The sequence below is a fragment of the Phoca vitulina genome, unplaced genomic scaffold, assembly GCF_004348235.1.
Source record: "Phoca vitulina isolate PV1807 unplaced genomic scaffold, GSC_HSeal_1.0 scaffold29, whole genome shotgun sequence".
NCBI classification, from domain to species: Eukaryota; Metazoa; Chordata; class Mammalia; order Carnivora; family Phocidae; genus Phoca; species Phoca vitulina.
In genome coordinates, this window is record NW_022589732.1 from 23,733,857 (window position 1) to 23,746,179 (window position 12,323).

The 12,323-nt window shown below is 40.5% G+C and overlaps 1 protein-coding gene across 3 annotated transcripts in view; it reads right to left on the reverse strand.

The window, feature by feature from the left end:
• Window positions 1-12,323, reverse strand: part of GRID1 (glutamate ionotropic receptor delta type subunit 1) — a 774,024-nt gene that overhangs the window by 92,998 nt on the left and 668,703 nt on the right. The window lies entirely within an intron of this gene.

The window sequence follows — 12,323 nt, forward strand, 5'->3', positions numbered from 1 at the left end:
ACAAAACAATTCAATTCAAAATGTAAAAACTTAAATCATAAAACCCAAAGCAATAATGCGCAGCGGAACAAATAGAATGGAATCAGCCCACATTTATAGCCAGCACTAAGGTGAAGCGTATCAGACCTGGGTACAAAGCAAATTATGGGGCAGAGCAAATCTGAAAAAATAAAATCCGATTTAAGGGGAGTGAACATCCTCCCACCCCTCTAATGAGGAGTTTGAAAATAATCAAAGTTAGCATGATGGCACATATATTGGTTTGATTCCAGAGCTTACCCTACCAAATTATTAAAATCGCAAAAGAAAGTAATTGAAGAATTCATAACGAGATTTGCTTGGCAATGCTCAAAACCCAAAGCAAAGTAATTTAATAAGAGAGGCACAGTGGGGGCTTTCCTTGATCTTTGGACTGTATTATCCCAAACCAATCATCATCAAACAGAATTAAGCAGCAGGATGTTATGAAGGGGCCAACTTACTCAATTGTATGGGAACCTGCTCCAGGAGACTGACTAAGCCGCCCCCTGCCCTTCTTGCCCTCTCTGCAACTGGGTACCAGCAATCCTACTCATCTGTGTTGAAGAAAGATGCACATGCCTACATTTCTGCACACTCTCATTTGTTACCCATTGAGCATTTATTTTGTTTGATTTTTAAAAGGATAGAAGCACATGGCTGTCCATGTGCTTTGCAGCTAAGCCTACCTCAGCTCTAGGCCCTGAGGACAGACAAAAGATTAAGACACAGGCCTGACCCTAAGCAGCCTCTGAGTGTAGTGGGGGATGTGTCAAAGTAGGGCACTAAGGATGGGTGGCATCTGATGAAGCTGTACTCTAGGACACACAGGGTGACAAGGGAGCCTCTCACCCTGTCCTGGGGCAGGAGTGGGGGGGAGGACCTGGGGATGGGGTGGGAAGCGGGGGCCTCCGGAAGAGTGTATGCTTCTGCTAAGGCTGGAGGAATAACTAGAAACCAGCCTGGCCAACCAAGAAAGGAAATGATGCTCCAAGTAGCAGGTAGCATGAGGACGTATAAAGGAGGGGAGAGGGAAAGGAAGCACTCTGGCTTCCAGATGAGTGGAAGAAAGGCAGGAGCCGAAGTTTTACTCTGATCATACCTCTCCCTCCATTTCTGCAACGTGCCACAAATAACAACAAAGGTGCTGGAGTGAGAAAAATACTGAGCTCAAACCCCGGGTCCCAAACTGACTTCAACATTGATCTGCAGGAAGGCCCTTGTCCTCGAACTTCAGTTTTCTCATTAATAAACAGGTTGTGTTAAAGCATAACTGAGCTAAAGCATGGCAGAAGCTTAACACTGCACCTGAGCCATCCCAGATCTCTCTAATAGTAGCCATCATGTTATATTAATCTCCTGATTATCCAAACATTGAGCCCAGGCCCCAGTGGATGGAAGGAAAGCCATAGATAAGGTAAGAAAGGAAACAAATATCTTTTATGTTTGAAAGGATATACTGTCCAAAATCAGCCTTTGTCTTCATTTTGGTCTTATTACATCAGTTCAACTCAGTTTTAGGAGGAAAGTATCAAGCCCACTTTTACATATTAACTGAGCTCAGCACTCATAAACAAGTGAATGAATGAATGAATGAATGAACAAAGGAATAAGAGACCAAGTATTTCAAACAGTAAATTGTTGCAGAAATACACATTTGAGGAAGGGGTTTGTATATGCATCAATTCTGATTATTAAATTAAGGTAAACATCTAACCATGATCTTAATTTTCTCAAACCCACCAAAATTCATGGATCATTGATGGCAATACCTAATGTGGGCCAAGGGAAAAAAATGAGTTGAAAAGAAAGTAGTTTCTTCTTTACTCCAGTTCCCAGAATAATAAAGCAAAATAAAGCTAAAATATATATGTACCTATATACAAAGAAAAAGAAAGGAAGGAAAAAAATCACAACAGAGGATGTGAGAAAAGTAGAAAAAAATACCAATTTATAAAAAAGATCTTTCCTACTAAACATAAATCCACAAGGAATTGATGAGGAAAAAAAAACTGTTTTGAAACCTGAGTATTCTTCTGATCCCAAAGATAAGAATGTAATTTATTCAAAGTTCTCCTTTTGGCAACACTCAGCAACATTTTGTCAAGAGCTTTAAATGTGTATATCCTTTTCTGACAATGTAATTCTACTTCTGAGAATTTGATCTGAAGGAATAAACGTAGTAACTAAAAAAAATTACACCTGAAGATGTTCATTATACTGTTATTTATATTTGTGAAAACTTAGAAATGGTCCAAATGACAAGAAGAAAATGTTTAAGTAAATTATTTGACATCCATTTGATGAAATATTAATTAGCCACTAAAATAATTTTTATGAAGTTTTATAATAGTATTAGAAAAACATAGGATAAAATGTATTTTCTATAACAATGTAATTCTATAAAATCTTTGTAGAGATTCAAAAAAGACTGGACAGAAATATACGCAAGAATCCCTGGAGCCTTATTTAGGTGATGGGAAAAAAGTTTGGCTGGTTCTTCTCTGCTTATTTTTTAAGACTATTTTAAGCTTTTCTTAATGGTGATATATTATATTTAAATTATAAACGTATAACCTAAGATTTCCTCTTAAAAGCTCTTATTACTTTAAACATTGGCATGGATTGGGGATATTTAACCTTAGTGCACTTGGAGTTGCGTTGGGCCACAGAATTAAAGCATGCGAATGAAGATGGTTCAGGTATATTACATGGCCAAGACACTTAGAATTAAGCCCAAGGCCCCAGGGAGGGGTTCTGTTCAGCAGGGAAAATACCACTGCCTCCATTCTCCTACAAGGAAACTATATATTCAATAGAAATAAAAATGGGTTTTGTTCGCATGGCATTCAACTGTCTTTTTTGCCTCTCTGGTTTCCCTTATTTTTCTGTGTATTTGATTTCCTGCTTGCCAGCTTTCTCTCACATTCTCACCCTTGTATCCTCAAAACTGAAAAGAAATTGAGGCATTTGGATTGTAAATGTGCATTCATGACAAAAGTACCTTAGGAAGCTTTCCTCAACCTCACTAAACAGAATAAATCCCTGCTCTCTGTCCCCATAGCCTCTTCCCCCATTAAATGACAGCCATTTGCTGTCCTCCAGAACTTAATAGGGACACTGTAAAGAAAAAGGCTAAGTTTGACACTTTATATTTTGAGCTTAATGATAATGAAAATACAACACATAAAAATCCATGGGATTCAGCTAAAACAGTGCATAGAAGCAAATTTATAGCTTTAAATGCTTATGTCAGGAAAGAGTAAAATCCAATGGTCTAAGTTTCAACATTTAGAAGCAAGAAGAAGTTAAGAGCAAATTAAAACCAAAGTGAACAGGAGAAAAAAGTTTAACAACAACAAAAAAATCTGTAATCAATAAACTCTAACAACAGAGAAAAATCAATAAGGTCAAAAGTTGGTGTTTTGAAAGGAAAAACTATGTTTGTGGATTAGAAGACTCAATATTGTGAAGATATCAATTTTCCCCCAAGTGATCTATAGATTCAGTGTAATAGCTATTGAAATCTCAAGCATTTTTGAAGAAATTTGACAAGATGATTCTAAAATTTAAATGGAAATGGAAATGATCTAGAATTGCCCAAATACTCTTGTAAGAGAAAAACAAAGTTGGAGGACTTATACTACCTGATATAAGGAATTATTAGAATTATTATAAAGTGACAGCGATCAAGATACTTTTATATTGGCATAAGAATAGATATATAGATCAATGGAACAGAATAAAGAATCCAGAAATAGACCAACAAATATATGGCCAGTTAATTTTCAATCAACACATCTATTCTCTTTGTTAAATAAACGCATTTTTATTTCTTTTGTTTTGTTTTGTTTTTTTAATAAATGGTGCTAGATCAATTGGATATATGTATGGGGAGAGAAAGAGAACCTGGACCACTTCTTTATTCCATATACAAAAACAAATTTGATATGCAACATAATGTAAATATAAATAGATGACATAAATGTAAAAACCTTCTAGAAGAAAATGTGCAACTTTAAAGTAGGAAACTTTCTTAGGACACAAAAAAGCATTAAAACCATAAAAGAAAAAACCGTGGATACATGGTGTTTTATCAAAATTTAAAAATTCTACTCTTTAAAAAAACACCATTAAGAAAATGAATGGGCAAGTTACAGACTGGAAATTATAACTGCAGTACTTATATTTGATCAAGGACTTACAGCTAGAATATACTGAAAACTCATCTAAATCTATAATGAAAAGCTGCAGTGCCCAGTAAAAATTAACAAAGGACTTGAGCACACCCTTCTTGAAAGAGGCTATGTGAAACTAATGAGGTACTGTATGTTGGCTAATTGAATTTAAATTAAAAAAAAAGAGAGGCTATGTGGATGGCCAATAAGCACATGAAAGAGTGCTAGCCATCATTAGCCACCAAAAGAATGCCAATTAAAAAATGGGATATCCTTCACCATGTCCACATTTTTGCCATAAGCATCTTTGCCATAGACATCTTTCCTGAAAGCATTTCTGCTGCGTAACTAATTGGTCATATGGCAATTTTGCTGTAAAAGATAAAATAATGAAAAAGAAAAGAGGGACATTAAAAAGGACATAATGAAACATGAAAAAATTAATAAAATTAATTTCCAAAGTTCTATGGAAAATGTGGAAGAAATGCTAATGCTGTAATACATTTGTAACTGAGCTTTGTGATCATTGTAACTGATCTGTCATCGTTTTCTAGTGTAGTCTAGAGTGTAATCTGGCTTTACACTCCCTTATTTCACACTTCCAGTAAGTTTTACCACTGTATTTTCTATCAAGTCAACATACAGGTTTGTCATCATCCACTATTTTAAGACCACCATCTCCACATGTTACCGTATAGACCATTATGAGGGCTAGCTGAGATTTATATAGATCATTATGAGGCCTAGCTAAGATTTATATAATATAAAAAAGGAAAATTTTTCAATGGAGAAATGAAACCAGACTGTCAACCAGTTATTTTATCTTTTATGGCAAACTTGCCCGATGGCCAATTAGTTATGTGGCGAACATGTTTCCAGTGAAAATGCTTGCAGCAAGATGTCTGTGGCAAAACTACCTAGAACCATCCTCCACATCCACTAAATTGTCTACAGTCAAAAAGACTATAAGACTAAATGTTGGTTAGGATGTTCAGCAACTGGAGCTTTCAAGTATGTAAATAAGGTATTACTAGTGGGAGTGTAAAATAGAGGTGGAGGTGTTTAGGCAATTCCTTATAGAGGTAAACACACATAGACCCCATGACCCAGGAATTCCACTCTTCTGTATTTGGTAAAGAAAAGCATAAACAAGGGCTCCTGGGTGGCTCAGTTGGTAAGCGTCTAGCTTTGACTCAGGTCATGATCCCAGGGTCCTGGGATCGAGCCCCGCATCGGGCTCCCTGCTCCAAGGGAAGCCTGCTTCTCCCTCTCCCACTCCCCCTGCTTGTGTTCCTTCTCTCGCTGTGTCTCTCTCTGTCAAATAAATAGATAAAATCTTAAAAAAAGAAAAGTGTAAACATATCTCCGCAAAATATTTTTTATAAAAATGATCATACAGTCTTATTCTTATTAGCCCCAAATTGGCGACAACTGAATGTATGTTAGCTGGAAAATGGATAAAGACATTGAGGTTTATTCATACAATGGAATACTACTCAAAAGGAAGAAAGAAAAAGAAGTACTGATATCCACAACTTAAATCTCATTGGTGTTTTACTGGGTGAAAGAAACTGAGCACAAATATAACACATTTTATATTATTCCACTTATATGAATTATAAGAACAGGTAAATCTAATCTGCATTACTAGAAAGTTGTAAGTGGTTGCTTCTGGGGGTCGGGAGAAGTGCCCAGAAAGTGACATGAGAAAACTTTCCAAAATGATGAACAGCTTCTATAGCTTGTTTTGGGTGTTGATTACACAGTTGTATACAATTGTCTAAATCCATGAAACAAACACTTAATACATGTGCATTTCATTGTATGTCAATTATACTTCATGAAAGGATTCTGTGCTATTTGTCTTTATATTTTTGTTATCTTCTTCTCCTAACAAATAGTAGGTGCTGAGGCAGTTTGCTGACCAGAAGTCGACCTTCTGCTACTATACTGGATACTTTCCGCCTAATGCATTGGTAAGCTCACAGCTAACCTGGGAAGGCCCTCCTCAGTGTCGCAGATAGCTCAGAGAGGTAAATTCACTTGACCAAAGACAAGCCACAGGTTAAATTAAGTCAAAAGTGGAACTTAAATTCACATCTCCAAACTCTTAGGCAGAAGTTCTTCAAACTACATTTCTTGAATGGATGAGTAAGTGAAAAAATGAACAAATACATTTCTTGAATGGATGAGTAAGTGAAAAAATGAACAAATAAAGAGAAGAGACTACCCAACTTGAAAAATGGATATGGTGCTTTTGAGCAAGTAGAAAAGATAGAGAGATGAATAGTTATCCAAAGTGAGCATCTCAGAAGGAAGGAGGCATATGGAATCCCTTTGACTCGGAAGCAGAGAAAGAACAAAATATGTGTCTTGGAGCAGGCCTATAAGGCCCATGGCTGCTGCCAAGGGTATGTTGTTCCTTTCCTCTGCACAGGGCTGCCTAGCTTGTACTCGTCCCTTTTCCAAGGGGCCAGACCCCATCAAAAGTCCCTTTGATCAACTCGGCCAAATCTTCCTGATCATTGCACCTAGCATCCCCCAAATACAAAGGAATACCATTCCATAAAAGCTTCTTCTCCCTCTTCAGTAGGAACTTCCAGTAGGCCGTGAAACCAGGATGCTTCCTCACCATGCTCCTTCCAAATGAAGAGCACTGTGGGGCACCAAAGTTCCTTGTCCTCCCATGGAAGGCTACAGTCCTTCTGGGGACCCCGAGAAGGACCTTCCTGCCTCAGGGTATGGTCCCTGACCCTATCCTTTCCTGCCACACGGTACAGTCCCTGACATTCAGCAGACAGTGTGTGCAACGGGAGCAGCCCTTGCCATAGAGCTGAGAGCAAGGGGAAGGGACAAAATGCAGGGGCTGATGGGTGATACCCAATCTGGTCCAGGGCAAGCTTTAGATCAGTGTGGAAATAAATAAGATTTGTGGGCCTGTTTTCTTCCTGCATTTGCATTCACACTTTATGACCTCAGCGATATTTACTGAGTGGAAAAAAACCACCTTCTGTTAGGACTGCTGGACTCAAAAGCTATTTCCCTCTGAAAAATACTATCTCTAGCCACAGGGTCTGAAACAAGCTACTTGTCTATTTATTCAAAGAGCTCAATGAGCTGTGAAGATTGACACTTGAACTATTAATACTGTATTCTATTTGACAATGTTATTAAATATTAGGTCTGATTTATGGAAAGCCTTAATAAATTGACAGGCCAGGTCAGCCCTGGCACTGTACCGAAATTGGGTCACACTGGATATTACTTGATAGTGTTGATCAAACTAAAGAAAAAAATTCCACCAACAACATTAAAGTCTGATTTCATGTGACGAAGTTATTATCATATAAATCTGAACCACTTGCTAGCCCAGTTCTGCATCCTAAAATTTCTTAAATTGATATTTTCAGTAGTTTGGAAACCAAAAAATAAAATCAGACACTTAGGAAACTTTTGCTAGGGCATGGAAGGACAGGTATGGCTTTTAAAAATGGGGGTCAGGTATGTGTCTCGTTACTTTGGTGTAAAAGAGGAAGGGAAATAAAAAAGCACAAGTAAAGAGTATGCAAGGGGCAGAGGCACAATGAGGCACAGAAATGGGAGTGTTACCCCATGGGAAGAGGCAAGGTGGGAGCCTTGGCTTGGACTGTGCCACGACTTACTCAGGTCTGTGTGACCTTGAGCAAGCCACTTCATTTCTCTGAGGCTCAGGTCGAGCTAGGTGATGTGTTACTGGATGTGCCTATGGACTGTTAGATGATGTAGAACCAAAGGGTGAGCTCCTTACTTGATGTGCTTATGCACTCTTGGATGATACAGAGCCAGACAATGAGCAACTGGAGAGGTGTATATGCTTTTAGATGATATAGACCTAGGGGCAGTATCCCTGGCCCCCCCATTGCTCTAGAACAGGGATCCTCAAACTTGTTCTATAAGGGCCATGTAATATGTATTTTAGGCTTTGGAGATGATATGGTCTCTGGTACAACTACTCAACTCCGCTGAAGTAGTAGGAAAGATACCAGAGAGAGTATGTAAATGAAAGTGTGTGTCTGTGTCCCAATAAAACTTTATTTACAAAAACAGGCGGTGGGCCAGATTTAGCCCATGGACCATAGTTTGCCAATACTTGGTCTACTCTTTCCTCGGGGCTGACAGGAGCAGGGGGCTGAGAGAAAGGAAGGCAGCCTCTTTCCTCTTTCTGAGGACCAGCAGGGTTTCTTTCAGAAGAGAAGGCTATGAAGAGACAAGCCTGCAAGGGACCCTGGAGTTACTTCCCTTACCCCTCCCATCAAGGAATCCGTGGAGGGTAACCCGCTAACTGATGGCGCCAACTACATCTCAGATTTATGTGTCCCTGCTCAGTCAGACAGCAAACAGATGACTCATTCAGGGACAACCCAGTATTTATTGAGACTTTCTGGGTGCCAGGCAGGTCTGTTGTAAAAGCTAGATGCTGTGGGCTCTTAATAAATAAATAAAACTTCCTTCCCCTTACAAATGCCTTCCTGTTCTTCTCACCGGGGCCCAGAAGGGCCAGCCCCTCCTTGTCTGAGAGGCCACTAGCATGAAGGCATGGGTCACAGAGGCGGGGCAACCATGACATAATCCCTTTCCCTGGTTCTGATACTGTGGAAAAGTAATCACCTCTTGCTAAGCAATTTCCCACCTAAATTGGTTTCAAGTCATTAAAAGCTGCAATACTCCCAAGGAAAAAATAATAGCAGCTCTCTGAGGTTACCCTCTATACCAAGCTCCTTGACTTCAGTAGCAATTAGATGTCACTCCACTACCAAGCACTCTCCAGAAATGGAGCCAGAATCACCAAAGAATAACTGGAAATTAGAGGTGAGGTCATCCTCCCCTCGCTAAAGAAGTTTCCAGCAACGTCCCTTGGGGGTGCCCCCTCCTCACCTTTGTGCAGCTGCCTGCCCTGCTTAAGCATTTAGGTGCAGGAGACCCCCCCCCAAGACATACAGAGGATCTGAGAGTAAATCTGAGCTCTCTTTCCAGTAAAAAATGCAGCACACTCCATTTTCTGACAATACCATAAACTCACTTTTATGACACTAGTTATAAAACCCTTAACATTTGTCTAGTGCTGGTGGTCGGATTTTTTCTTAGAGATCCAAATGCACGTGGGAGATTTGTGACCCCAAAGCTGGTTTGGGGTTTATAAAATGAAGGTGTCATAAAAGCAACACATCCTATGTACCGAAAAAAGATTAGATTCTGCACCACGAGCATTTCTAAGAAATCCTTTCTTTGCATTTTCCACTACTTACCTTTTTTACATTGTTTTCATCATGAGTTAAGACCCTAAATGTCACCAGAGGGTGAATGATTTCTAATGTGCCAGCAATGGAGGAGGGGTAAGTAGGATGACGAGGAGCTATTTCCCCGATGACCCATCTCTAGATTTATCACCCTCCAGAGGGCTCTGTGGTGGTGTTTGTTCTCTTATGGTACACCAGGAGCAAGACTAGGCAGGCACACAGAAGCTTGCAAGGACAAAAGGGCCTGGCGTCTGGGGGAGCCAAACTCTGCCTGGCTTGGTCGGGACTTACTTATTTGGAAGAGTAGGTAGGTGCACAAACTGGGATTAATCGCAAACCTAGGTTCAGGTCACCCATCCTTTTGTCCAGGAATGGCCCTCCTTTTAATTAACTCATTAGTTATTTATTATAATGAGAAATGAAAAAAAAATTTTTTTAACCCAGTGAATCTAAAGTTAACACTGACCTTGACTTACACTCAACGGTTTGCTTCTCTCCTCCCTGCTGCTCTGCAGACTCTCCCATCTATATTAACCACTACCGTGAATTTTGTATTTCATCCTTACTTTGGATGTGTGCATGCATGCGTTTCATACATTTTAAATGGGTATTAAGTTGTATGTTTTTTTCTATTAGTTGACCCATATGAAATTGCCTTTAATGCTTTTTCTGATTCAATGTTTTCTGCTAAGATTCATTCGTGCTATTACATGGAGCTGTAGGCCATTCATTTCATTGCAGGTCGTATCTTTTCACTTGTTAAAGCTCATTTGGATTGTTTCCAGGGTTCTGACTTTATAAGCAACACTACCCTGATCTTTCTCACTTCTGAAGTGCATGCAGGAGTTTCCTTTGGGTAGATATATAGGAGTGGCATCGCCGGGTCATAGGGTATATGAATGTTCCGTTTTATAAGAGAATAGCATACTCATTTCCAAAGTGGTTGTACTGGGTACACTCCCACCAGCAATTAAGCACCTGTTACTCGCGTCCTCTCCACCACCTCTCATTTTATGCCAGTCTAATTGGTGCAAAATGATATACCTTTATGGTCTTGATTTGCATATGCTAGATCACTAATGATTTTGAGTATCTCTTCCTATGATATCCTGGCCATATGCATTGCCTCTTCTGTGAAAGGCCTGTGCAAGTCTTTTGCCCATTTTCCTGTTAAATTTTAAAAATTTTTCTTATTGATTTATAAAAGTTCTTCCTATAATCTTGATATTAATCCTATCTTGGTTATGATGCATAGTGTGTGACTTGTCTCTTCTTTTTCTTTAAAGTGTCTTACAATAAATGGAAGTTTAATAAAGTCAAAAGTAGCCATCTTTTCCTTTATTGGAAGTACTTTTCGTAGCACTGTTGCAACGAATCTTCACAAGAATCCTATGTGGATGGGAGTACCAGCTCTCTATGAGAGACAAAAAAAGCAGAAAGTGGAAACTCAAAGGCCATCTGGCCCAGGCCTTACGATCATAAAAAGCCGTAAGTCAACTCTGTATTCATTATCTCCAAATGAGGTCACCTACAGCCCCAAAGATTCACTGTCAGGGATGAAAGAAGACCTAGCAGCTCGAGGTTAGAGTGCCATCCTTTGTAATTCACTAAAAACAAAGAGATTTTAATAAATCTTGTCAGCACGGGAGTAACACATTTATATTGCATTCTGTTATTTTTGTTATCACTTGGCTATGGTATTGACCATAACGTGTACTTCTGAGTGTTTTAAGTTTCTAAGGAGACCCCCAAAGGACCTCTCTCAACTCTGCGAGGTTCAGGTGGGAAGAGTAGCGTGCTAAATTTACATAGTTGGTGAGCGTGGAGCTGGGATTCACACCCAAACGTGTCAGGCTTCAGAGCCCAGACACTTTCTGCAGTTCAGTGTGGCTAAACAACAAGGAGAAGCCATCCCGAGCTAACTGCTCTGTGAGAACAGAAGGAGAGGGAGGAGATGCCGAGGCAGGCTGGACTGCCCGTCTGCTCAGAGACCGCAGTCCTGGCCATGGGAGCACATCTTCCTCACACCATTCTCTGGTGACCTGAGGGACAGTAGCTACCACAGGTAAGGGTTACTGGACAGGACATTACCACCAGTAGCTTCTTATATGACACCTGCCTCCGTCCCACCATCTTCCTCCTCCTTTAAGGGCTCTGCAAGCGCACGGTGGATAAACACCAAACACAGCCCAGAACCCCAGGCGTCAGAACCTAACTACGAGTGTGACCCTATGTCTCTGATCCTCATCTGTATAATGGGATAGTGACGATTAATTCAGGTCATTGTGGGCAATTCAGTGAAATGAAGGAGCAAAGTCTAATCCACTTCTGAAGCATGTGATGGCTTTTCAGCATCCTCCTTCTCTCTGACCCCAGCTTCCTCTCACCCTGCGCTCCGTCAGGTTCCCTCACCGTAGACTCCGGCCTGGGGTTGCTGTCCTTACCACCATCCCCCAAGCACACCTCTCTTCTGCAGCACAGTCCCACAGATATGCCAGATCAACTGGCCAGCCCTTCCTCTGGGCCTTCCGCCCCTTAAGTGTGGTCTTCCCCATCCTAACCCCTGGCTGCCCACAGTGTGCCCACCCTCTCCTCAACCTGTTCCCTCAGTCCCTCCACCTCTTACCTGCTCCTCTGCTTCTGCTTTGGCTGAGTGTTCTCACTTGAGATGGGCAGGCCCCTCTGGGCCACCATCCTATGAGCCCAGGAGGAGGGAGGTCCATGACTCGGGCTTAATCTGCCTGCTCTTCACTGACCCTTTGGAAACTTAGAATATACCTAATGAGCAGCCCCTCTGCTTCTGTTGCCAAGAATAGGCATCTTATCTAAAGAACGTGTGCATCTCCTATGG